Here is a 24,595-nt window from a genome sequence, read left to right as displayed (position 1 = left end):
TCTCAAGCAGATTCCCTCAGCAAGGTGTGAGTAGATGGCTGATGCACCGATGGGGTAATTACCTGTGTGCAGGGAAAGTCAGTGACCTTCATATGACAGAAGAGGGCCACCGTGAAGTGATTTGTGAACGTCACTGTGGCAAATGGGTCATTGCCTGTTTGCAGTGAGAAACCAGTCACCCCGTATGCCTGGAGGGGCTGCCATGAAGAAATTGCCATACTTGAGGGGACTATTACTTGTGTGTGGTGGTAAGCTGGCAATCCGGTATGCCAGGAGGGGCTGCATTGAGGAAGTCTGCTGTGTTGATTAGGTCAGAGCCATGTGCATTGGCGGTATGGTAACTCCATATGTCAGAGGGGACCACCGAGACAAAGCAAGAAGTATGACCTGCTTGGGATGGTCAATGAAGGAGAGGCACATATGGGGACCCCTATAGACCTGCACCCTGACTGAGTATAAACATCCGGACCTTCACACTACTTCCCCCCATCCACTCACTGTGTATAGGGCCAAATAACTTACCCAGCTTGGAGGAGCCATGAATAACCTCAAGTCACTGTGGCTGCACAACTGTGTGTGAGGAATTTGAAGAGAGCCGGGTGCAGCCCACCTGGGGTGCATGCAGGTAATTTACCGTAGACAGACACTGATGCTCCAGTGCCCACAGGGAAGGTGTTCTCAAGAACTCTGCTCGCTCTGATCCTGTAGGTGCAGGTAAGACTTGATTTCGGGCCAGTCTGCCCGAGGGTAATTTGCTTGCCAGATAGTGCCTTCGCACTGGAACACTTTTGAATTTAAATAAAGAGTCAGAGTGGAACTCCTGAGACTCAGGCTACTAGAGGGGATTCACCTATAGTGAATGGTGAATAACCACTATTGCTAGAGCAAGGAAGGACTAGACTCATGGAACCGCTGGAAGAAACACTAGAGTCCTCACCTCAGTGGACTGTGAAAGTTGATGTGAATGTCATATTTCATTTTGTGTTGGTAGCGGTAGAATAAATGCTTCATTTTTCATGAAAGTATTTGACTGGCCAATATTTTATTGCTGCTGCTGCTGTGCATATTTTGAGTTGTGAATCTGTGTTCACCACCCTGTATTCATCTCCCTTCTCCACTCACCCACCCCCAGAGAAGCCTTGGCCTGCCCGACCCATGCTATTACTGAGAGTCAAGTGCTGAAGTGATATTTGGCCCAGCTGCTCAGGATCAATGGGTGTCAGACCAAGGGACATCAGTAGTAAATGGTGTCAACCCCAACAATTGGGCCCAGTAACATCTGCTAGCCCTGTGGCCCTCTGTACAGGCTTCTGACACCAAGTATCAACAGGAGATGATTGTTCTCAAAACACAAATAACCAAGAAAAACAGAGAAAGCAAAATATGCAAATCTGAGAAAGGGCTAAGTGAGGGAATCAGAAATGTCTAAAAATAACAGAGGTGAAGCCCGCTAGATAAGGTGGACAATCTATACAAAGTGTAGAGTCACAAAACAATATGAGTTGTTGCCAGGCTTAGAGACGTGTAGGTTGGTTAAATATGCTCTGCCCGTGTAGACCCAGAAGTGTACTGCAAGCTGAAAGTTCTTACGCCCATGCTGGTTAGTGGTCTAGCTTTCTAGTTTTCCATTTGCCCAGAGTTAGAAAGCTTCCATTCTCTTCCCTTTTGGAGTCTGTTATTTTGAAAATTCACAAGCACTTAGCCTCTTTTCTCTGCATTTTGGGACTGAAATCCTGACATGTGGAATAATTTACCATTGATCTCAGAGCCACTAAATCTCATGTTAATTTTAGAACAAAAAAACTTGACAGTTCTTATTTTTCAAATAATGCCCTTAATGGCTTTGCTTTTAGCTCCAAGGGACTTTACTTTTAGCACCAAGTAACCTTCTGCTAACACAATTAACATAACATAGCAATGGTGATGGTGGCATGGAGTCTTTGTAGGAAACTAAGATGATGGAAAATTGTGTTGAAAAGTTTGCATAGTGCGGTATGCGATATGTGTTACTTGATTCAGTAGAGATGCAGGGAAAGGCTGTTCTGGATGATCAATCATAGGTTTCTTACTTCAGCTAAAGCTGTTGGCTGTTGCTCTAGTTCCTAGCTATAGGTTTTAAGTTGGAAGATACTCTATTCTCTGCAGGTTAGGACGTCTGCTTTGGAAGAGCTCAGTTTTAGGGGGTAACATCCATTGCTCCACAGTCTGGAGACAGGCATTTAATTCTGAGTAGTCTAAGTTTCATAGGTTTTCCAGTTTCATGAGGATATGATTGTTTTCAGCGTATATGGAGCAACCTAGGTTGAAGCTCTTGATGCGGCCAGTTTAAGGGTTGAGGTGGGCATTGAAGAGGAGTGGTGAGATGATAACACCTTGCGGGTCTCCTGCATCGGTGCGGAATGGAGGTGATGTGAATGGCAGCCGCAGCGTGATACTATATCTTTCGGAGAAGTAGAAACATATCTAGCCTAGAATGGTGACTTTGATGTGAAGTTCCTCTCCTATCAATTGAAGGCCACAGAGAGGTCCAAGAGTAGAAGTGCATCAACTACAGTTCTTCGTTGACCCCTGATCTGATCAATCAGATTTCTTAGCAATATGAGATTAGTCGATAGGTGGCAGGGTCTGATGGATTGAGGCTCTTCTTTCTGAGGAATGATCTAGTACAGGAGGTTTTAAGGGTGGGGTGGTAGGTGTGTGACGGAGAATTGTTGAGGAAGTTTCTAGCTGGGTAGCAGCAAATATTGAGACCAAGGGAAGAGTAAGTGTGTAAATGTGAGTGTAAGGAGTGCTTGTGTGAGTGTCATGGCTTCTTTTGAGGAATGCATTAATGTGTGGAGTGAGTGCATGTTTAGGAGGTGTGAGTTTGTGTGAGAGGAATGAGTGCATGGAAAGTGAGTGAGGGGTGAGGTTGTATTAACTGTATGCATGGGAGAGAGTTTGACAGTAAATGAGAGTACAGGAGATTGAGAGTGTGTTAGTGAGAATGAGTGATTGTGAATGTTAGAGTGAGTATGTGATTGTGAGTCTATGCTACCAAAATATTGTGAACTAAACATCTGTCAAAACTATTGTGTGCTAAATATAATTTACAAAAATAATGCTCATTTGGAGCTTATAACAGAAACTCTACGCCCAATCAGACGATTTGTTTGTAAATTATATTTAGGCTATAATATTTGTGAACGATATTCTGACATACAATATGAGGACAATGGGGAGAGGATGTGGCCTTACGGGCAGAGCTGCTCACTTTGGAGCTGGGGAGCTAGGTTCGAGCCTCGACGTTGGCTCAGCATCCTGTGATTCTGGGCAAATCACATAATCTCCAGTGTCTACCAAAAATAAATGTGTCATTGTGTAACATATTTGGTGCTCATGTAAAGCACTCCAATACCTTCGGATTGAGTTTGTGCCAGTTAAATCTGCAAAAAAAATTCCAATAAAATAACAAATTATACAAGCAGGAAGCGGAAGAGAGCAGGCAAAAATGTAAACCATGCTTTGGAAGAAAAACTTTGCACGTAAGTGTTTATTTTGCCATGAATAAGCATTTCTTTGTCCTGGGACTCAAGTAGTAATTCACATCAACCCTTTAAATAAGGCAAAATTGCTCATGGAAAATGTTATAAGAATCAGGCCTAGAAAGTCATATGTGATTCACACCACTCTGCAAAGTATATTTTGGTTGAATAAAAGCTGTGTACAACATAAATTGTTGCAAAAGTCACTATTGTGACACAAATGTGGAAAACCAAAACACTTGCAACCTTAGTGAAGTAGCTCCTTTCAAAAGACCTTAATGGAGGATACCAAAAATACAACATTCACAACTTCAGACACCCCCTTCTTAAAGGATAGAATTGTGAGCTGACCATGCTGGGACTAACTAGAAGTATGTGTTCTGTGCAGATGTATCAATTCAAATCTCAGAAACTACTGAGCGATCCATCACTCTCTAGCACTGGCAAAGCCATTAGGTCTCACATATACCAGAGGTTTTGGCTTTGCCCATGTGTTTTTGCCATGTTGTACACCAGTGTGGCTGCTGTTCAGGATGGCTAAAGGTTAGTGGTGTGGAGTGTCCTAGAGTAGAGTGGGGGAACAGATTGTCATAGACTGGATTTGTTGGAGTAGAGTGTTGTAGAGTGGAGCAGGGTGAGGAGAGTTCAATGGTTCAGTGGCAAAGAGTGTCGTAGAGTGCAGTGTCAGAGTGCAGTGTCGTAGACGGAGTGGCATAGAGTGGAGTGAGTTGGAATAGGGTGGAGTGGGTTGGAGTGTTATGAGGAAGTGGGTTGGATTTGATTAAATTAGATTGGGGAGATTGCATTGGGGTAGAGTGGGTTGTATTGAGTAGAGTGAGTGGACTGGATGGGGTGGATTGGATTGGAGTGGGGTGGATTGAAATGGGGTGAGATGGACTGGGGTGGGGTGGATTAGATTGATTTGGGCTGGGGTGAATTGGAGTAGGGTGGGGTGGATTGGATAAGAGTAGGGTGGTCTGGAGTGGAGTGAATTAGGGTGGATGGGGAGTGGATTGGAGTGGGGTGGATTGGATTGGAGTGGGCTGGATTGGACTGGAGTAGGGTGGATTGGCTTGGAATGGGGTGGATTGGAGTGTGGAAGGCTGGATTATTGGATTGAGTAGGGTGGACTGAACTGGGGCAGGTGGAGTGGATTGATTTGGGGTAAAGTGGGGTGGTTTGGAGTAGAGTGGAGCATATTGAACTGCAGTGAAGTGGGTGGACTGGATGGGGTGGATTAGATTGGAGTGGTGTGGTGTGGTGTGGTGTGGATTGAAATGGGGTGGGATGGGGAATAGTATGGGGTGGATTGGTCTTGAGGTGGGTGGGGTGGGGTGGACTGGAGTAGGGTGGACTGGAGTGAGGTGGAATGGAGTCGAATGAAGTGGGGTGGAATGGAGTGAGGTGAATTTGAGTGACTGAATTGGGTTGGTGTGGGTGGGGTGGATTGGAGCAGTGTAGATTGGATTGTAGTTGGGTGGATTGGATTGGATTGCAGTGAGGTGGATTGCATTGAGTGGACTGGACTGGATTGGAGTGAGGTGGATTGGATTGAGTGGGGTGGATTGAACTGGGGTACAATGGATTGAGGTGGATTACATTCTAGTGGGATAGATTGAATTGAAATGGGTTGGATGGGGTAGGGTGAATAGGAGTGGGGTGGGTAGATTGGAGTAGGGTAGATTGGATTTTGCTGGATTGGGGTGGATTGGATTATAGTGGGGTGGATTGAATTAGGGTGAGGTGTACTGGATTGTATCGTCTGTCTGTCTGTCTGTCTGTCTGTCTGTCTGTCTATCGATCTAAACGCAATGATTAAAAGTGCTCTAAATGAGATGTATTCAAGTGGAAACATAATGCTTTGAGCTACAGCAACAGCAATTTATTCTGCAATGTTTTATGTTATTAAATGAATCTGTCCAATTGAAAGATGAACTGTAGTTTTGTCATTAGATTCCAACAGGAACAAAGAGATTGTTTGAAAAGAATGCAATTAGCAGCAGTTTGCTGCGCGCGCCGCTTTTGGTGGCCTGTCTGTTTACTCATAAGCTCGAAGACGGGAGTGTTGAAGCAGATGGCGAGGGGGCAGCGCGGGTGTCGGCGTTCACACCTTGGCATGAGAAGGGAAGGGAGCCTTCTGCGAGGCGCCTGCTGGAGCCAGCGGAACGGAACCGGATCCGGACAGCGTTCTGGAGCTGGTGAAGGCATCCAGCTGTTCTCCCGCTCTCTCCCGTCTTCGGTCCTCTCTCATCAGACGGTTGTCTGCTCTTTGGCTTACCTGTGAACTGATGATGGATAGCTGGAGAAATGCAGTTTGTTCCTTTGCAGATAACACATTCTGTCTGGTTTGTGCGAAAGAAGACGCGCTATAGTCTATACGACACAAAGCAGAGCAAATGGCGGCTTCGATCAGTTTTAGCATGCAAAAAGTAGAAAGCGAACTATTGTGTGTTAGACTAGTCCAATCATGATAAAGATGGAGGGTGGTTGATAAACAAACTGAAAAAAAAATGGATTTATTTTTTAATGTAATTAATATATATGCTCCTATCTACGAGTGATGATCCATAATTCTGAATCGAGCTAAATAAAACAATTTCTGACCTTCCAGATAACATGTGGTTAATACTAGGTGGAAATTTCAATTTCCCTTTAGATACAACCTTGGACAAACTATCTGCATGTACCTATGGGACTCACAGAGCACACAAACAAATGAAGCACCTTAAATCTCATAACATTTGGAACCTTAGGGACTTTACTCACATCCACACCATGCAATAACAAGGTTAGACTCTTTCCTTACTAATACTGATAATTTGCACTGAAAGTCGACGCAAAGCAGTACTAAATGGTTTTACCTCATGAAGGACAACACCCCGATCTATGTAACAGGGCAGAAATGTGCAATAAAAAACCTCACATTCCATGCACAGCAAGGTTAATTAAACATTTTTGCAATGTGCAAATCTTGGTAATCCTAGGCCACTATATATGCAAAATTCATATTGTTAATTCAGTTAAGCCATGTGCTGGATCATTTATGCTTAATATGCTTAATAATGATATAGTTAATGTTTTAATGCACAATCCAATGTATGTTCTCACAACAGAGATAAAAACGTTCTCCATTTATTTGGGGTATTTTATTGTGGTAGTTGCATGGTGCACACTCCACTTCTGAGCAGGAACAAGAGGGCTGGAATAAGGGGGTGGGGTGCAGGGTCTTTCACAGATACGATCCTTTGGGTCTGTTAGGATCAGGTGAGGATGTGAACAATCAGAAAAGGTGATTTTTGATACCCTTTTGGAACCCTTGGAAGGCTTCTTCAAGAGGAGATTCAAGAAGGAAGAACCTAGTGCATGAAGACATCAGCCCCACAGGTTTGGAGCCCGGCCTAGCACATGACAAGGTTGTTCTGGAGTTACCATTCATATGCATCTGGTTTTCTAAAAGGATGTAAAGGTCGTTTGGGAGTAGTAATGATGGTGTCTGTGGAACACCTTTTGGGCTTTGCAGAGTATCTTGAACTATGTTCCTTTTCTGAGTGGGAACCAGGGTACAACTTTCCACGGTAGGGTGAGTTTTTAATTTCATCAGAGGTGGTGGTGGATTTTGCATGGTTCTGGATCCTTTTTGGTTCATTTAATGATTTTGCGGTGTGGGGTAATTAGTTATGCAATAGTCCAGGTGTAATAATATTAACACAAGAACTAAGGATATTTATTGTCTCACCGATTCAGGAGCAGGCGACAGATCAACAAAATAACAGTACGCATGTCAATGTCTGAATGGGAGGGTACACATACAGAGAATACAAAAGATCTGAATATTGGGAAGTGGTGACAATGACAAGAAAAAACAGTCATAGACATTTTATAGTTTTCTTTGAATATATGTTTAATGTATTGAATTTATTGGCTTATTATTGAGATGCAATCTTAATAGGACGTGATGCGGTATCCTTCATCACTGGGTTTACTCCTTGTAGGAATATGGCATCGACTGAGATGTGGATGAAAGGTGGCTAGTAGTAATATATGGTTCCTGAAAGTGGAGCCTGTCTGTGTGATTGTCTTTTGAAGCTACCCTCCTTCTGGTTTTATGGCCTGTCTATAGACTGCCCACCCGGGTATTGTCACCTGGGTATAGTTAGCCGACTCTAGATTCCACTCATCTACAAGAACACTTGTCTAAAACTATAATGGTGGGTGTTTCCTAACTTCACTACAATCCTTCTTTCAAAAGGTTTAAAAACAATATGTGTGACATTCAGAGTTTGCCCAACTGCTGCAAAATGGGTCAACATGTCTCTGCACCTTATATGGCCCTTGATGGGCTCCACACATTCACCAGGATAAGAGAAGGACAACAGGTGGTGTGAATTCATGCCTACAGCGATGAATGCTTTTGTGAATATTGCAAACAAGAACAGCACCCACATTCCATCTCTGAGATGCTGGAAGATTACACCCTATGTAAAGACTCACGGGATTCCATGGGTCTGATAAAAAACCTGGTACAGAATGTCTCATTTTTAAAAGAAAAATCAGTGAGAGGATGCCAGAGAGGTAGTCCAGGAGGTAACTGGAGTTTTGAGAAGCGTCATGTTGTGCAAAAGATGGGCAGCTAATATCACGTGTATTAACAGGTATACTTAGGATTAACCGTATTTTTATTAATTTATATTGCAGTTTTATACAGCGCAAACTCGACCCGAAGGTATTGGACCCTTTACATGAGCACCAGTTACGTTACGCAAGGATGCATTAATTTTTGTTAGGCACAGTGAGATTAAGTAATTTGCCCAGAATTTCAGGATATTGAGCCAGCGCCAATTGTCAAACATGGTTGCCCAGCTCCAAAGTTGGCAGCTCTGCCCGTTACGCCAAATCCTTTCCCCCAAGTAACTTGTTCCTAAAACATATGTCCGCTATAATGGTGGGAGGTTCAGGCTGTGCTGCATTCTAATACTTTAACAATAGGCCATTATCTTTATCCAATTCACTCTTCTGCCTAAGGAAGCAATAAGAATGTACTTGACTAGTCTGAATGACACCCCTTTGACTCAACTTGTTCTTGGGGAGAATAACATGACGATTTAATCAATGGCAAAAACCAATCAAATCAATCCATATTGGAGAGGCGAAGCAAAACCCTTTATATGGTAGCCTTTATACTTAATGCCACTCCACCTCTTCGCTCAAACCATGTCTGTCAGTAGACACTTAAACACCCACTACTGTTCTTCAGTGTTTAAGATATGCCGGGATGAGGTACTATCTCTATCAGGGTTTACTTTCTCTAATTAGTCTAGGCCAGATGACAACGTATAGGGAGTCAGAAGGCCTATGTTTCATTATTTTGTTGCTGGTGACCAGTTTGGCGGCTAAACTGGCGCTGCAATACTGCTCATCAGTTTTAGGATATGGTCATGGAGGGGTTGAGTGGTCATTCCAATGTACCTGATGAAAGGAGTGTTTCAATTGGTAAATCTCCATTGTTTTCTGGGGATTCTCAGTCCCATGTTTATATACTTCCTTGCTATTGTGTGTGTACTAATAAGCCACAAGCATAGTGACCTTGAATAATGGGCTTGTTCCAAAGTGTAGCCCACTTATTATTTTTTTTTTTATAAATGAATAGATGATTATGAAACCAGAAGGTTTCTTGCCCCCCCCCCCCATTTAGAGTAAAGAAGGGCTTGTTATAGTTGTTTTCACAGTTTGAGCAATTTAGTCTGAATCAACGTAAAATGAGACATCAAAACGTCAATGCAGCACTTATGGTTTGGGAGGGACAAGAGGTTTTGACTGGCTGGAAGTAATTGCAATTGGAACCACACAATAGTGTTAGAGAGAAGTGTGGATTTGCTTAGGAGGTTATCCAGTGTGAGCTAAAGGCTAAGCGTAAGAAAAACAACCGGCATAGACAAAGCCTATAGGTCACACCTATGCAAGAGCTATTGGCTTTTACAATGCGTTTAGCCATGTTGTACACCAGCGTGGCTGCTGTTCAGCATGGCTAAAATTTTGTGGCATTGATGAGAGTGGTGTGCATTTAAGTGGAGTTTTGTAGAGTGTTGTGGATTGACGTTTCGTGGTGTGGAGTGTGGTAGAGTGGAGTGTCATAGATGGAGTAGAATGGAGTGGAGTAAAGAGGAAGGACATAGCCAAGTGGGGCATGGAGTGGAGTATGGTATCATAGAGTGGATTGGCATAGAGTGGAGTGGCATATAGGCAAGTACAGTGGAATGGAGTAATGGTGAGGGAGTTGTGTAGACTGGAGTAGAGTGTCATAGAGTGGAGTGGCATAGAGTTGAGTGGAGCTGCATTAAGTGGAGTGTTGTGGAGTGGCATAGAGTGGATAAGCAAAGAGTGTACTGGCGTAGAGTGGAGTGGTGTAGAGCGGAGGGAGTAGAGTTGAGTGGAGTTGAGTGGAAGGGTGTAGAGTGAAAGGGGTATTGAGTGGAGTAGAGTATTGTGCAGTGCAGTGACATAGAGTGTCGTGGAGTAGCATAGAGTGCCTTAGTGTGGAGTGGCATAGAGTGGAGTAGAGTGTTGTTGAGTATAGTGGAGTGGAATAGAATGGAGTGATGTACAGTGAAGTTAAGTGGCATAGAGCGGCATAGAGGAAGTTGCTAGAGTGTTGTAGATTGGAGTATATTGTTGTATAGTAGAGCGGGGTGGCCTAGAGTAGAGTGCCGTAGAGAGGAGTGGGGTGGATTAGAGTGTTGTAGAGTGGAGTGACATAGAGTGGAATAGTGTCATAGAGTGGAGTGATACAGTGTTATGGGGTGGCATAGAGTGGCATATTGGAGTAGATTGGAATTGGTTGTCTTAGAGTACAGTGGACTAAAGTGGTGTGGAGTGGCATAGAGGGAGTTGCATAGAGTGTGGTAGAATGGCATAGATTGGAGCAGAGTGTTGGGGAGTGGCATGGAGTGGAGAAGTGCGGTGTAGAACGGAGGGTATTAGGGTGAAGTAGAGTGTTGTGGGCTGGCGTGGAGTGGCATAGAGTGGAGTAAAGTGTTGTTGAGTAGCTTAGCGTAGAGTGAAGTGTCATAGAGTGTTGTGTCGTGGAGTTGCATACAGTGGTGGGGCATAGTGTGGATGTGGAAGAATGAGGAGGAGTGGAGTAGCATAGAGTGGAGTGGCATGGAGTGGCATAGAGTAGAATGCCGTGTTATAGAGTGGTGTGGGGTAGAGTAGAGGGGTGTAGAGTGGAGTAGCATGCTGCAGAGTAAAGTGGAGTGGCGTGGCATGTCATTTAGTGGAGTGACATGTAGTAGAGTGGCACAGAGTTGAGTGTTGTGAAGTCAAATGCCATGAAGTGGCATGTTTCAAAGTGGCGAGGCAAGTCATAGAGTAGAGTGGCATTTAGTAGAGTAGAGAGGAGTGGTGTGTTGCAGAGTGGAGTGGCGTGGCATAGAGTGGAGGGGCACAGAGTTGAGTAGAGTGTTGTAGAATGGAGTGTTGCAGAGTGGAGTGGTGCATTGTGCATGGTGTGGTAGCGCACTGTCATTATAGACAACACATTTTCAATTGAAAAGACTTACATTTGCAGAGGCATACACTTTTACTGATAAAAGTATACAGCACACACAAAATAATGTGTGGAAATGTCATCACCTAGTGTAGTAATAATTTTTTTTTTGTCCTCATTTGCCTATTTGCCGCCCAAAACTCTAATGAAACCACCCTGGGCTTTTCGACCTCATTTACTGGAAATAGTTTGAGAGGGAGGAGAGGGGGGAAATGGAAAGGGAGGGGCCAGGCTGAAGTCCAAGACCAAAGGCTCCCCTTACCCCAGACCCTCCAAGTCACCCAAGAAAACCTTCACCAGCGGAGGAAGGCTAAGGCTTAATCATTGGACCTTTACTGCTTACAAATCAAAACACCCTATTCTTACCCCAAACATGCCAAAAAAGGATTCCAAAATGTATATCTTTTCTTTGTCTGATCCGAAATGTCCAGTTTTGCAGTAAATCTCATGGAACATAACCAGTCATGCTCTGTTGGAGGCGCCGTAGAAACCCATTGATTGCATATCTCTCTATGGGCAAAAAGCACGGCATAAAAAATAAGCTTGGCATTATTATCTGTGCCCTTACCTTGCAGATCAGATCTTCCAGATATGACCAACTCTGGGCTTACCTGGATTTGCACCCCCAGGATACTTGATAGAAAGCAACTCACGGCCTCCCAAAAAGCCTAAATCTTTGGACACCGCAGAAACATATGTAGATCATCTTCGCTCGGGCTTTTACACTTGGGACACACCACCAAACCTCCTGAAATGAACTTGGAGAGTCATCAAGGGGTCCAATACGCCCCGTGCACCGTGAAAAAGTGATTCCTCCTTAAAAATGCAGGTTTTACAATTTTTTTAGAGCATAGACATTGTTACTTGCCATTGATCATCCGTAGCAAACTCCGGCAAGCAATCTCCCCACAGGGTCTCTGGGAGCGTGAAGGGGCCATCCTCCATTTCAAGCAGCAACAAGTACCACAGTGCTATTTCTTTCTTAAAGACACAAGTCGAAAACAGCTTCTCCTCCAATTCATTATAAGAACCTGTTTGATCGCACATTCCCGCCGACCAACTCTGAAGACCCTTCTCCTTTAAAGGACAAGCCAGCCAATCCTTAGACCACGGTGGGGATCCTGGGGCATCCCAGGTTGAGGCCTTCTGGCTATAATATGGAATCTTTACTACCCGCCTGATTCTGTACCATGTCTCTGCGATGTCTCTTAGAACCTTTAACCTGACCTTTTTAAAAAATTTTGGATCAGCAAATTTATACATGAATCCATTCTCATTATAGTCCTGCTTCTTGAGCATGGCTTCAAACATTCTGCCAGTTGCCGAATCCGTCGGGGTATTCGGCAGCATCCTCATATTTTTAACAAAAATGTCCATGAGTAAAGTTGAAAATCTGGCTCCGCCAAACCACCCTTCAACAACCGTCTCCTTAGCTTCTTCCAAGAGAGGCGCGACCGTTTAGATGCCCAAAGAAAAGTGCCAATCTCACTCTGAAGTTTTAAGAACCACTCCTTCTTAAAAGACAAGGGAACTGTTTTAAACAAAAATGTTAACTTTGGCAGGATCATCATTTTGACCAAATTTACACAACCAAACAAAGTCAGTGGTAAATGCGACCAACCCCTTAGACGAGCGCTTATTTCCTTTTTAAGCCTGAGAAAATTAACCTTAGTAAGATCCGCTAGGTTATGAGTTATCCTTAGTCCAAGATACCTCATATCTTTTTTACATGCGATTCCCTCAGTATTCATGTTCCAGGCCATTGCTTCAGTTTTTTCCTTATTAACATCATAGCCCGAAACAGCCCCCACCTTTTTTGTAATATCCAGAAGATAAGTCATGGTTTGTTGTAGTTTAGAGGTGTAAATTATGATATCGTCTGCATACAGCCCGATCTTCTTCGACCAAGCTCCAACCTCAAAAGGCACAATTGTCTCAGAAAGTCTTATCATACAAGCAAGAGGCTCTATATAGAGGTCTAACAGGAGTGGTGACAACGGGCACCCCTGCCTAGTACCCCGCCTAACCCTTACTGGCTGCGTCAATGACCCGTTCACCAGCACTCTTGCAGTAATTTGTTTTGATTAGATTAAAATATTTTTTTCCATCACACTTAAAAATGATTTTAAAAAGTGCCTAATTTGTGTTTTCTATTTCTGATATATTCTGAAATGTCTGCACAATTTATTTACAGACATTTAAATTTTGTTGTGTGCTAGAAAAAAGCCTTTGCTTTCACAGCAAGATTGTCCCAAAAATCCTCACACTTTAAAGTCACAGAAAGAAAAGTAAACACCAAGCTGCCTCGGAAGACAGAGCCTGCCATTTGAACTCTGTCTTTGAATGCACATCAAATGTTATGAGACAAGAACAAGATTTAAAGGGCTGTTTTCAGAAATTGAGCACTGTGGATGAATAGAGTAAATAGGCTTTGCTCCACAGGTAGGACAAACTCAAGCTGAACAGCCTAAAACAAATGAAGCATGCAAATAGACAGCAAGCAGAAGTGAGCCACAAATCACAAAGCCAATGGTAAGCAATTGAAGAAACGCATTCTGAGGGAAGGTTTCAGAATGTCCCCAAGACGTAGTTAGCAAACCAGACAGCTGCGCTATCTGGTAGGGTTCGACCTAAAAATGATGAAAATTATGTGAGATCAAATAGTCTGAATTTACACAAGAATGCACATGCATACATAAAATGCTCTAACCTGTTAATGAGCTTGTTGTCCATTCAATGGTCATTGTTTAAAAAACAGATTGCATTTTTACTTCCGTATTTACTTACTTATTATTTTTGTATTCTGTTGCATCAAAGTGTGTAATTATTGCAGAGTGCATGCACATTGCTCAGTGCACCTCTGCACAACATATTCATTATGGTAGAAGTTCCTTTTTTTGTCAAAAACAACATAGTTTCATGCAATATTCATGCAAGAGGACTCTGTTTTGTTTTTCCTCAATTTACTGTAGACAAGAGATCTCTTTGGGACTGGTCACTATAATATCAAAATAAAATAGCATTACTCACAATGCTTATATTTATACATAGCAAGAGCTTTTATGGATATGTTATTGGCAGTTAATCAGATGAATCATTGTTTTTTGCAATAAACTTTGTATCCAGATTCAGGTCTGAAACAACGTGTAGCCTTATTGTTCAATACATATTGTAATTACAATTCTAATTGTATTTATATAGCGCTTACTACCCTAGGTGAGGTGTCGGAGCGCTTTTCAGTGAATAGCACGCTACTCCAGAACCCAAAAAGATTAGTTGTGGATTAGTATAGGGAAATATGAGATTAGTATAGGAAGGTACAAGTTAATTTGAGTGGAGGACATGCAAGTCTGTTAGTTGGATTGAATAGAGTAATGGAGGGGCAGAAGAAGGAAGAAAACCAGAAGTGTTAATTGGGAGATCATAGTAGTAAGTTGAGGTCTGGGATGGGTAAAGGAGAGATGGAGGACGGAAGAGCCTGTAAAAAGGGATTAGGGAGAAAGTGAATCAGAGTAGAACAAATTAGGTTTGGAACGAATCAAAGGAGAGATAAGATGAGGGAGAATTTAGTAGTTTTTTTTGGGAGATCATAGTAAGCTGATGTTTGGGGTGAGCAAGGAGGTGTAGAGGAGGAAGGAGTCTAGAAAAGTTATTATGGAGATCAAAGTAGTAGAAAGGGGTTGGAATGAGAGAGAGTGAAGATAGAGGATACATTGATAGAGGTGGTGGACAAAGTAAAGCTTTCCGGAGAGAAATTTTTCTTTCTTGTACAATAGGACTAAAATAAATACATAGATACATGATTACATAGTAAGGGAATGTATGTGTATGGAATAATACATTGAGATTTGTTTGTTTTGTTTTTGTGGAGTAGTGAGTAGATATTGTTGTGGTTTTCTGCTAAAGATTTGTGAGTGCAGTACTGCTGGTGAGTGGTATTTGAATAGTACAGGGGTGATGTGTTTTGGAGAAGAGTATGTGTACGTAAGAAGGGATGGACAAGAGTTCTGAGTGTTTGTGTTAGATTTGACTGGAATAGTTAATGCAAGCAATGGAGTGGCATGTAAGGATTGTATGGCTGTGTGTAATGGTGAAAAGAGGAGGCTAATGTTGGTGGATGGTGTGATGGAAGGCTGAGTATAGGTTTTGTCATTTTAAAAGAACATCTGTTAGAAGCAATTAGAGGATAGAGCTGGTGCAATGACAATCTAAATCCATGGAACCATCCATCACTGGAGATGTTAGAGGTGCCATAAAAGGATAATCAGAAAGATCAACCAATGAAAGTGCCCCAGAGTTTACATTTTAAAATTAGGGAGCACCCTATTGAGATAGCGCTGGTACCACATGTGCGCCAGAGCTATCTATATTACAGAAGGGGCCACGCAAGCATTTGGGGATCCTTCTGTAACACCAAAGTTCTCCAGGGATGCACAAAGTAGATGCACATGCATGTTACACCGCCAGGGTACTTTCTATATAACGCCCCCTGTAGTGCACGGCCAACAAATTTAGGCTTTACTTAATCTTTGTTTTGCCTTTTAAACAGCTTTAACATGCATCCTTCAAAGCTGGCCAACTCAGTGGCGTAGCTAAGTGATGGCATTTTTTACCTCAGCTCAGTAAGAAACAACCCTGAGCCATCTCACATCGCATGTTTGAATGTAGCTTTCTCATTGTGACATCCGAGACATACTGCTGAAGAATTAAGTTGGATGTCAGTGATTTTACAGGGAGTTAAATATGCTTCCTGTAGGATCAAGAATTGAATACGTTTAAACCAGGCATTCATGAACGTATGCATGTCGTTCTCCCAGTCTTTATTGGTGAATTCTCTACTACCTATGTCCTGTCCCTACGTATCTCTTAATAATTGTAGTGATACCACTGAATATTCAAGGAAGGCTTCAAAAGTCACTAACAAGTTCTCAAATAGTAAGTTTAGCAGGCTTCTACGATGTTCCTGCCTCCCGCTTTATAGCTAGTCTTCAATCCAGAAAGGGCTTACTTTATGTAGAAGTAATGCCTTGCTAAGTGCTTCAAAGTGACTACATTCCAGTCTGATATGGGATAGTCAAGGTCAATCATATAGCAAGCGTGTGCATAAGATCTGTTCTGTGTCTTTAATGAATAGGGGATTTCTATTGTGTTTCAGTGTAGAATTCTCATTTTGCTTTCTTGCTTGTCTTTGCTAAGCTTCCATTCAGCTGGCACTCTCACTTGTGGTGGGCTTGTCTTAGTGAGTAGTTGCTCTGTGAAAGAGTTCTTTCCCATTGTATGTAAGTTCTTGAAGTCTGATGAGTCTGAGCTCAACTAATTGCTGGCATAAAATGGGAGCTCTATATTAATCCTATGTCATGAGCTGTGGTCCACGCTTTCCTGTGTATGCTGGGCAGGCTCAAAGAGATGCTACTGTAAACGTCAATGGTGCTCAAGTCTGCTGCAGAAGAGGTCATAGGTACACACACAGTGTGAGTGCTGCTTGATGTGAGGCATCATGGCTGCCATGCCTTCATTATGTGAAACATGCAAGTGGAATCAAGGCAAACTACCACAGGACTCTATTGAGACTTTCTATGTTGGCAGCCGTGTTAGATCTATTGAGTGTAAGATCCCCCTTGTTCAGAGCGCTAATTGATAGGCAATAGTGATATTTATTTGCTGCAATCAAAATCTTGTTTCTAAAAGATTGGCACTCATTGCAGTTCCATTGAGAGTTGTCAAGGCCCTTGTTCTCAGACAAATAGTTTGAATGAACAGAAGTCAAGTATTTAGACTTTCATATGCACTTTAGTGTTAGAGTGATCCTTTCGAGGATTACACACTCTATACACTGGAGTCATCCTTTCTAGGATTATGAACTCATTTTCACCTACTCATGGAGTGAGCTGGTGAATCGTCTGTATCAGACATACTTTGTTTAGCACTTAAATCATGTATGATATTAAGGTATTGTGAGAAGCAGGTCTGGTATATAATGTCCACTAATGTAAGTAGGCACCATGCACCAGTCCAGACAACCCTTATGGTGATTTAAGAGGGCTCAGACAACCTTTGAAAGCTATCCAAGTGGTAGCTGTGGAGAGCAGCCTTCAGGCTTAGTCTTGAAGGAGTGTAAAGCAGCTTGTTTGATCAGAATGTAAACTTATAGTATGGATTAAATGAAAGAAAAGCACACAAGGTATATATAAAAATATGTATTAGTGATATAATACTCTCTAGTACCTTCTAGTATCTCCCACACGGAGAAATACACAAAGCACACAATACTATAGCAAATAAATCACAGTAAATAGCACTAATAAACAGCGGGCCCCAGAGGGGGACCGAACCATATACTAAAAAAGTGGTAGAAGAACCATGACTTGAGTCAGAACAATGTTGAGATGACGTACAATTGCTGGGACCCCAAGGAACCACCCAAGGTGAGCAGATAGGGACTCCACGGAGAGCGTGTGCAGTGTTAGTACATGACCGCGTGCTCCGTACAAGTCTATGTACAAGTCGCGATTGGATTTTTAAAGATTAAGGATCCTTCCCAGTGGTTCCTGAAGAAACCCCGTGGAAGACAGAAGGTTGGAGAGCCACCCCACCCGTGGATACTGTGGTGCCCAATTTACCTGTCCCAGTGAAGCCGAGTGCATAGGTGTGAAGTGGCCTCGGAAACTGCTGTCAAACCCAATGGAGGACTTCAGGAAAGTGCCGCTGCTGGAAGAGGAGAAAGTGTCCCTGGGAATCCAAATGTGGATTCTTGGTGAAGAGTACCTGAAAGCAGAAGGGACAGAGACTGGTTCTCTGGAGAGTGACCAGGGGCTCGGTAGATGAATGCCCACTGATGTCGGGTGCTTCAGGATTGATGTTGATGACCTTGACTCTCCAGTTGTGGGGACCAGGCAATGCTAAGGACAACCAGGAGCCAGATACGAGCTGTCCCACAAAGGATGTTGAGTGCTGAGGGGTCCCTGTCCAGCGCGAGCACAAACCAGCCTTGGCAAAAGCAACCCATGCAAGAGGTCAAGAGGTTGCAGGTAGAGAACCAGCAAGGGCCAGGAGACTGACCACAAGCAGGGGATTCAGGGCAAGCCCAGAGCAATTGGGGGAGCCCAAAGAAGTCATAGTTGGCCCTCCACAGGACCCACAGGTCGAAGACACTGGAGTCGCAGGAGGACCTCCGGCAGCTTTACAAAACAACAGGCCACAGAGCACACGGTGCAATGTGGTTAAAGATCTTTGCAGGAAAAGTTGCCAGAGGTTGGAGCTACTTTGAGCCCAATGCACTTGCAGCAGAATTGCCAACAAGCATTTGCACTTACAAAAGTATGCAGTGCACAGGGGTTTGGGTATTGCAGCCCCCCAAAGGGATTCTGACCTCAAACTGGGTGAGAGGGCAGCTCAGGACTCGAGAGATGTAGAAACCCATCTCCTGTGTTGTTGAACCCTTCAGAGTCTGTAGGAGCTTGGGATCAGCAGACCGGTCAGCAGCATTGTAGTGCCAGCGAATGCAGGGGAGTGACTCCTTCACCCCAAGAAAGATTATCTTCAGGTGTCTTGGATGCTCCACAGGCCCTACACAGATCCTGTATGGTGCATGGGTACAGATGAGGCAGCAGACTGAGAGGCAAACGAAGTCCAGCGAAGTCCAGAGTGCACAGATGGTCGAAGTGCAGTGGTTTCAGGTCTGAATCTTGTCCATGACGAATCTAGGCACCTATACCCAGGTAAGTCCTTAAGTACCCTAAGGAAAGGGTTGGGGAGATTCAGGGGACCCTCCCAGGGAAGGATCGGGACTGGGTAGAGGTTACTCCCATGTCCTTTTTTCAGTTTTGTGCCAGAGCAGAAGCCAGCGTCTCCCAGGACTGGTTTGAACTGGATTATGCACAGGGACACCAAATGTGCCCCTCCTGCAGGTTTTCAGGCGCTTGCAAGCACACCCACTCAGCACTAATACACCAAATCCTGTCTGGGAGGAGGTCACGCCTCCCTGTGTCAGGATGCCTATTGTCCTGCCATCATCTGCTCAAGCTTGGCTCAGCAGCAGGAGGGCAGAAATGTGTCTCTGGTCGGCAGCAACCATTGGACTCCGTAGGCTGCATAGGTGTCCTGCTCATGCAGGGACACCCTCTCATTTAGAATCAAGCATCCTGCCCTCAGGATTGTAAAGGCCTGCTAGAGGGGTGACTTATAGGTTTTAAGTGCAGTGACCCTTAGATATAGTAAACCTATACCTTAAGTAAGTGGTGCATGCACCAACTTACACAGGCTGCAATGGCAGGCCTGTAGGTCCATTGTGAGTGGTCTCTCATGGGTGGCATAATATATGCTGCAGCCCATAAGAGACTTCTGGGGTACCTATGCCCTGGGTACATGGGTACCATATACTAGGGACTGACAAGGGTACCCCAGTATCCAATCTGGGGTGTACCTTAGTACACAGCAAAATAGTTTAGGGAGAAAGCAGATAGACTGGGGTCCTGATTAGCAGGATCCCAGTCAGACTAGTTAAAAACAGCATTACATTCAGCAAAAAGTGGGGGTAACCATACGAAGCAGATCCTACTTTCCTACAGGTATTGCCAATCCTGAGAAGTAAATGTATATTGCACAGAATGAAGGCACAATATTAACAAGGATCCATTATGTTACAGCTGATGAACTATCTATACTGAAAATCATTTCGATCACAGGCTTGAGTTCTAAATTGCTGATGGTCGTTATGGATAAAGGAATGTGTATTACAGTTCCAGTTATCCTATACAGTATTTCCAAAGGCTATTTATATCTTTCAGCTCTAGGAAGTTATAGCGCTATCAGCAACTACAGACAGTGGGTTATGCAGAGAGGGTAACAGGGTATACCAGATGTCATAATACAAAGAGTGAATTTTTATCTTATTGACCAAATGCTAAAAGAATTATTTCTTGTTGTAGATATCAACACCTGTGGATTGCAGGTTGAGTCCTGCAGTAAGACCGTGTGAGGTGACGATATCCATTGTCTGTTTCTCTCGTTCTTGTCCCATTCTCCCTTCCTTCACTCTAGTTCCAACTGGCATCAATATTTTTTACATGGCCGTTAGTGGGTTCAGGAAGTGTGGATACTAGCACCTGGATTCCTGGGTTCCTGTAACTATGACAGCTTATAAGAGTCTATGTGTAACAGAGAGAGCTGAAGATTAGTGAAAACAACCCCAGTTTGTCACTTGACCTGCTCCAAATGACAGGTCCAAAGTCCCTGAGCTGACCCTGACTGGGAGCTAGGAAACTTCAGGCTTCATGTGAAAACTTCACATGAACTTCTGCAACAACTATTTTATAAGTATCTACAGATTAGAAACAATTTTTTAAAACAGCAAAAGATTAAAATACTGGAGAGTTCAGATCTATTGGCAGGTCTATCTGACATGACCAAGAAATCACAAATCAGCACAATTTTATTTATTTATTTATTTATTTAATGAGTTTAATATAGCGCTGGCTAGACCCAGAGGTATCAGAGCGCTTTACATTCGCTTACACAATGTTACAGAAAATGATAACAATGACACATTACGTCAAATATAAGCAACAACAATGAAAGAGGAAAGAATGGTGAGAGAAGTAGGGAGGAGGGGGAAACTGTAAATGGGGAGGATGAGGGAAAAGACAGCAGGAGAGACGGAGGGAAGTCTGCCCAAAGACCGACTAGGTAGGTGACGTCCGAGGAGGGAATCCACAGCCCATCTCCCCTTTAGCTAAACAAGGTAGCTCCATCGGACATCAGTCAAATAGCTAGGTCTCAACTGATGAGGGAAAGTTCACATAAGAAAATCCAGTGGATAAACAGGGTGGGAACTATGAGCAAGGACGGGTGAGGGCAGGGGTCAATAGCTGGAAGAGTAGAGTGGTAGGGGGTAGGGTGAAGGGAGAGGAGGGAGATAAGGTCAGGAGAGATGCAGGAGAGTTTGCCCAAGGACCGGCTGGGTAGGTGATGGCCAAAGAGGGAATCCATAGACCATCTCCCCTTTAGCTCGCCAGGTAGTTCCACCGGGCATCAGTCAAAATAGCTGGGTCTCAGCTGTTGATGGAGAGTTCAAATGACTGAGGTGACCATCTTGAGGTCAGGCGGGGGGATGAGTCCATGATGTACGAATTCAGAGGATCCCCACAATTTTCTATAATCCGAATGAAAGGGGGTGCAAACTAAGCAGAGGATTGGCATGATGAACAGAGCCAGGGTCCGCATGTCTTTAGGGGGAGCGCGTGATGTCGAGTAATAACCGCCAGAGGGAGAAACAGCTGCCATTATCAGGACAGGTGGGGCGACTCTAGAGTCTTACTCGCATTATTAATGTCGCTAATCAAGGTCTTCTCAGAAGGACAGGGCAGTAGATTGTAGTATCAAAACAAATGTTGCTGCCTTTACGCTAAGAAAGGGGGCAGAGGGTCTCCTTTGGATGTAGCTTTGACCCCTGCCGATGATCGATTGCGGACACCGTTGTGGCATCAAGCGCAGCAACAAAGGAGGAACTCGCTGAAAATGCCTTGCCCATAAGGACTAAAGGAGGACATGGTCAAGAGCCCCAGACTTCCCAGGCTAACCATCTAGCCTCCCAGAGCTCCCGGTGAAGTTAAATATGACCCCGCTCACCGTCTTCGAACTCGCGGTGAGTGGTGGAAATGGCGGGCGGGACTCACAGGGGATCAGTATTGTCTCGATTCTGCGCTTTGAGCATCCCCAAACTTTCAGCAGGCTTCTAACTGAGCCTCCGCCGTGAATCACTTAGGAGGTCTGCTGCTCAGTTGAGAGCGAAGGTGTTGCGCCTCAGTTGTTCTGCTTAGCTCGGGACCAGCGAGCCCAGGATCTGTCGAACTGCCATCAGTACAGATATCTCCGCAGTGGAAATACGGAGAAGGACGGAATTCAGCTCCAGGGGATCTGCCTGTATTCTGGTTGAGGAATCGTTGGTTTAGGTGGCAGAATAAAGTAGCGGAGCACTGCTCGGGAGGTTGAAGGTAGGGTTCCCTACGGAGCTCCAGGTCCGAGCAGCCATCTTCCGAGGCCATGCCACCGACTCGCAATGTATCAATGTATGTATAGCTTTGTCAATATAGGACAGACGAAAGCCAGCGGCTAACTACTAAGTGGAGACAATCTTTTGGTGTAGAGGGTGCTGGGGATCACAGTTCAATCCCTGCACTGGTGGCAGGTCAGCCCAGCACCATGTGACTCTGGGCAATAGCTTGCTTAATCTTCCCGACGGCCCCCAGCGTCGGGTTGCCTACAGGTAGCTGTGCGCATTACAAATACTGGATTGACATATTGCTCCTATGGAGCTAACTTCTTCATTAGATACTCTGGGTGGGGCAGTACATTATATTAGCTTAAAGCTGCAGCAATTCTGCACTATCTGTATGTTATATAATATTACACCCTGAAAGGAGGGGAGATGGAGGGATAGGTGGTTCTGTCCGGAGTGCGGAATGATGGCTACAAATATTGTACATATGTTTGGAACCTGCCCTAAGCTTGATATATTCTGGAACGAATTTTTGCAAACTACCAGTGGTTGCTTAGGGATGGATTTCTCTCCCACAGAAAAAGAGATCATGTAAGGTTAGAAGACGGAAGCCAAACTTTGGTTTGAAGTCTCTTTTCCATTATTTTAGCCGCAGCTCGACTTTGCATTGCAAGAGCATGGATATCTCAAAAACCCTCCACAGCAGCAGAATGGAGGCCAATTATGAAAGAGATTTATGAGAGGTAAAGGGCATTGGCTAGAAGTTGTGTGCTCATTACAGAAATGTGATCGCATATGGAATAGATATGCTTAAATCGTATGATAGACTACGATTTAGATAGCTCTCCCCTCTTTTTCTTTTATTTCTTTTTCTCCCATCTCTCGCCTTCTCCTTTTTCCCTCCTGTTTCTTCCATTGTTAGGTCTCGCCTACGCATTGCGCATGCGCTGCATAGGAGACCTTTAGCCGTTGTGCAGCTCGTTTTGGAAGCACATACTCGTGCTTGTGGCGGCATACACCTTGCGGGAGTGCGCAGGGGCGCACCACAAGCACGAGTATGTGCTTCCAAAAAGAGCAGACTGCGTGCTGCTTTGAGGTCCCCCTTCCCTCAGAATCGCCGCTCGTGGTTTTGCTGCCTTGTGTGCCCTTTTGAGTGAAGGCTGCGCGCGCATGCACGCACGCACGCATCATGCTTGTTTAAATTATTGCTTGTTGAATTTTGAGGTGACATTTTATGCTATTTCTCACGCTATTTGCATGATCAGTCAGTGGATCCACTCCTGAATTGGTTGCCATGGTAAAACCAGACCAGTACCTCGGTTCAGGCTCAGCTTTTGTGGCTTGTAAACCTCTACTTTAAATGTACTTGTGTTTGCAAATTTGTTTTCACATTTTTACGGTATTTTCATGCATTATATTTCTTCTTAGGCTGGGGATGTGAAATTGGGAATTTAAAATCTGAATCTATATTTGCGCTAGACAGTATGATCAATTGCAACAGTTCGGCAAAAATGAACTTTTTTATGTAAAACAAAAGATATTGGCCACCTACTAGTTTTACGGGTATTTCTTTTCTTGATCCTTCCAAAAGTAGAAATTCACAGGCTGCAACTCGTGCAAAATTCTTTTACTTCACCCCCCACATACAGTACCTATCTCACCAGCTCACCTGATCACCAGTGAACATTCAAGTCTCTATTTCATGCAGAATAACTCCGCATTTAAGTGGTAGCATACGGGAGGCGGTGACGAGATACGGACCGTTTCGATACTGGTTGCGATGGAACACGATTTAGCAACAGTGCCGTTCCTAAACTCGGGGAAAGAGTGTTCAATACAACCCCGTTTGGTATGGTGGAGGCTGGTATGAATGCCCTCGGCCTTTACATGCCCTTCCGCAACACAAAAGTAGATGTCCAGTGAGGCGAGCGATTGAAACCCTATGCCCTGATGAATTTGCCATAATAAGGATAAATGTCAATAAAACATATTGGCCTTCTTTATAAAGGTTAGCAACATATAGATAGTGCTTTTACTTTGAGTGAACTCACTGGTTTCAATAAAGAAGGTGACCTAAAGTGAGTCTCTAACTTAATTTTACTATTGCTCGGAACATCTGTTCTTTGCAATACACGGGGTTCTCTTTTTCTTTTCATGGGGACATAGACATTTCTTTAAAAAATTTCCTTTCTTTGTCTGTCTGTCTTTTCCTTACTGGACACTAGTTTCCTGACTTTTGTGAGTTGGCAACCAATGATGATAAAACGTGGGCATACTGGCGAGAACCGGCTGGTAGCCTCCCTGGTGTTGCGTACGTGAGGTGCCTTCTCACTCTTCACATTTATCTCTCTGATTATTTTTCTGCGTTTTGGTGATTTACTTTTTGTGGAAAGTTACTGTCAGGCATCGGAGGGCTTTGCTGCAGGTTTTACTTGAAATCTAAGAGGTTTAGGACTGCACTAAATTGGACGTGATGCCAGAGACTGGGGGGAGATAGTTATTCCCACCAGCAGTGTAGGTCCCAAGTTC

The sequence above is a fragment of the Triturus cristatus genome, chromosome 8 (assembly GCF_964204655.1).
Source record: "Triturus cristatus chromosome 8, aTriCri1.1, whole genome shotgun sequence".
Classification (NCBI taxonomy): Eukaryota; Metazoa; Chordata; class Amphibia; order Caudata; family Salamandridae; genus Triturus; species Triturus cristatus.
This window is presented reverse-complemented; position numbering follows the sequence as displayed.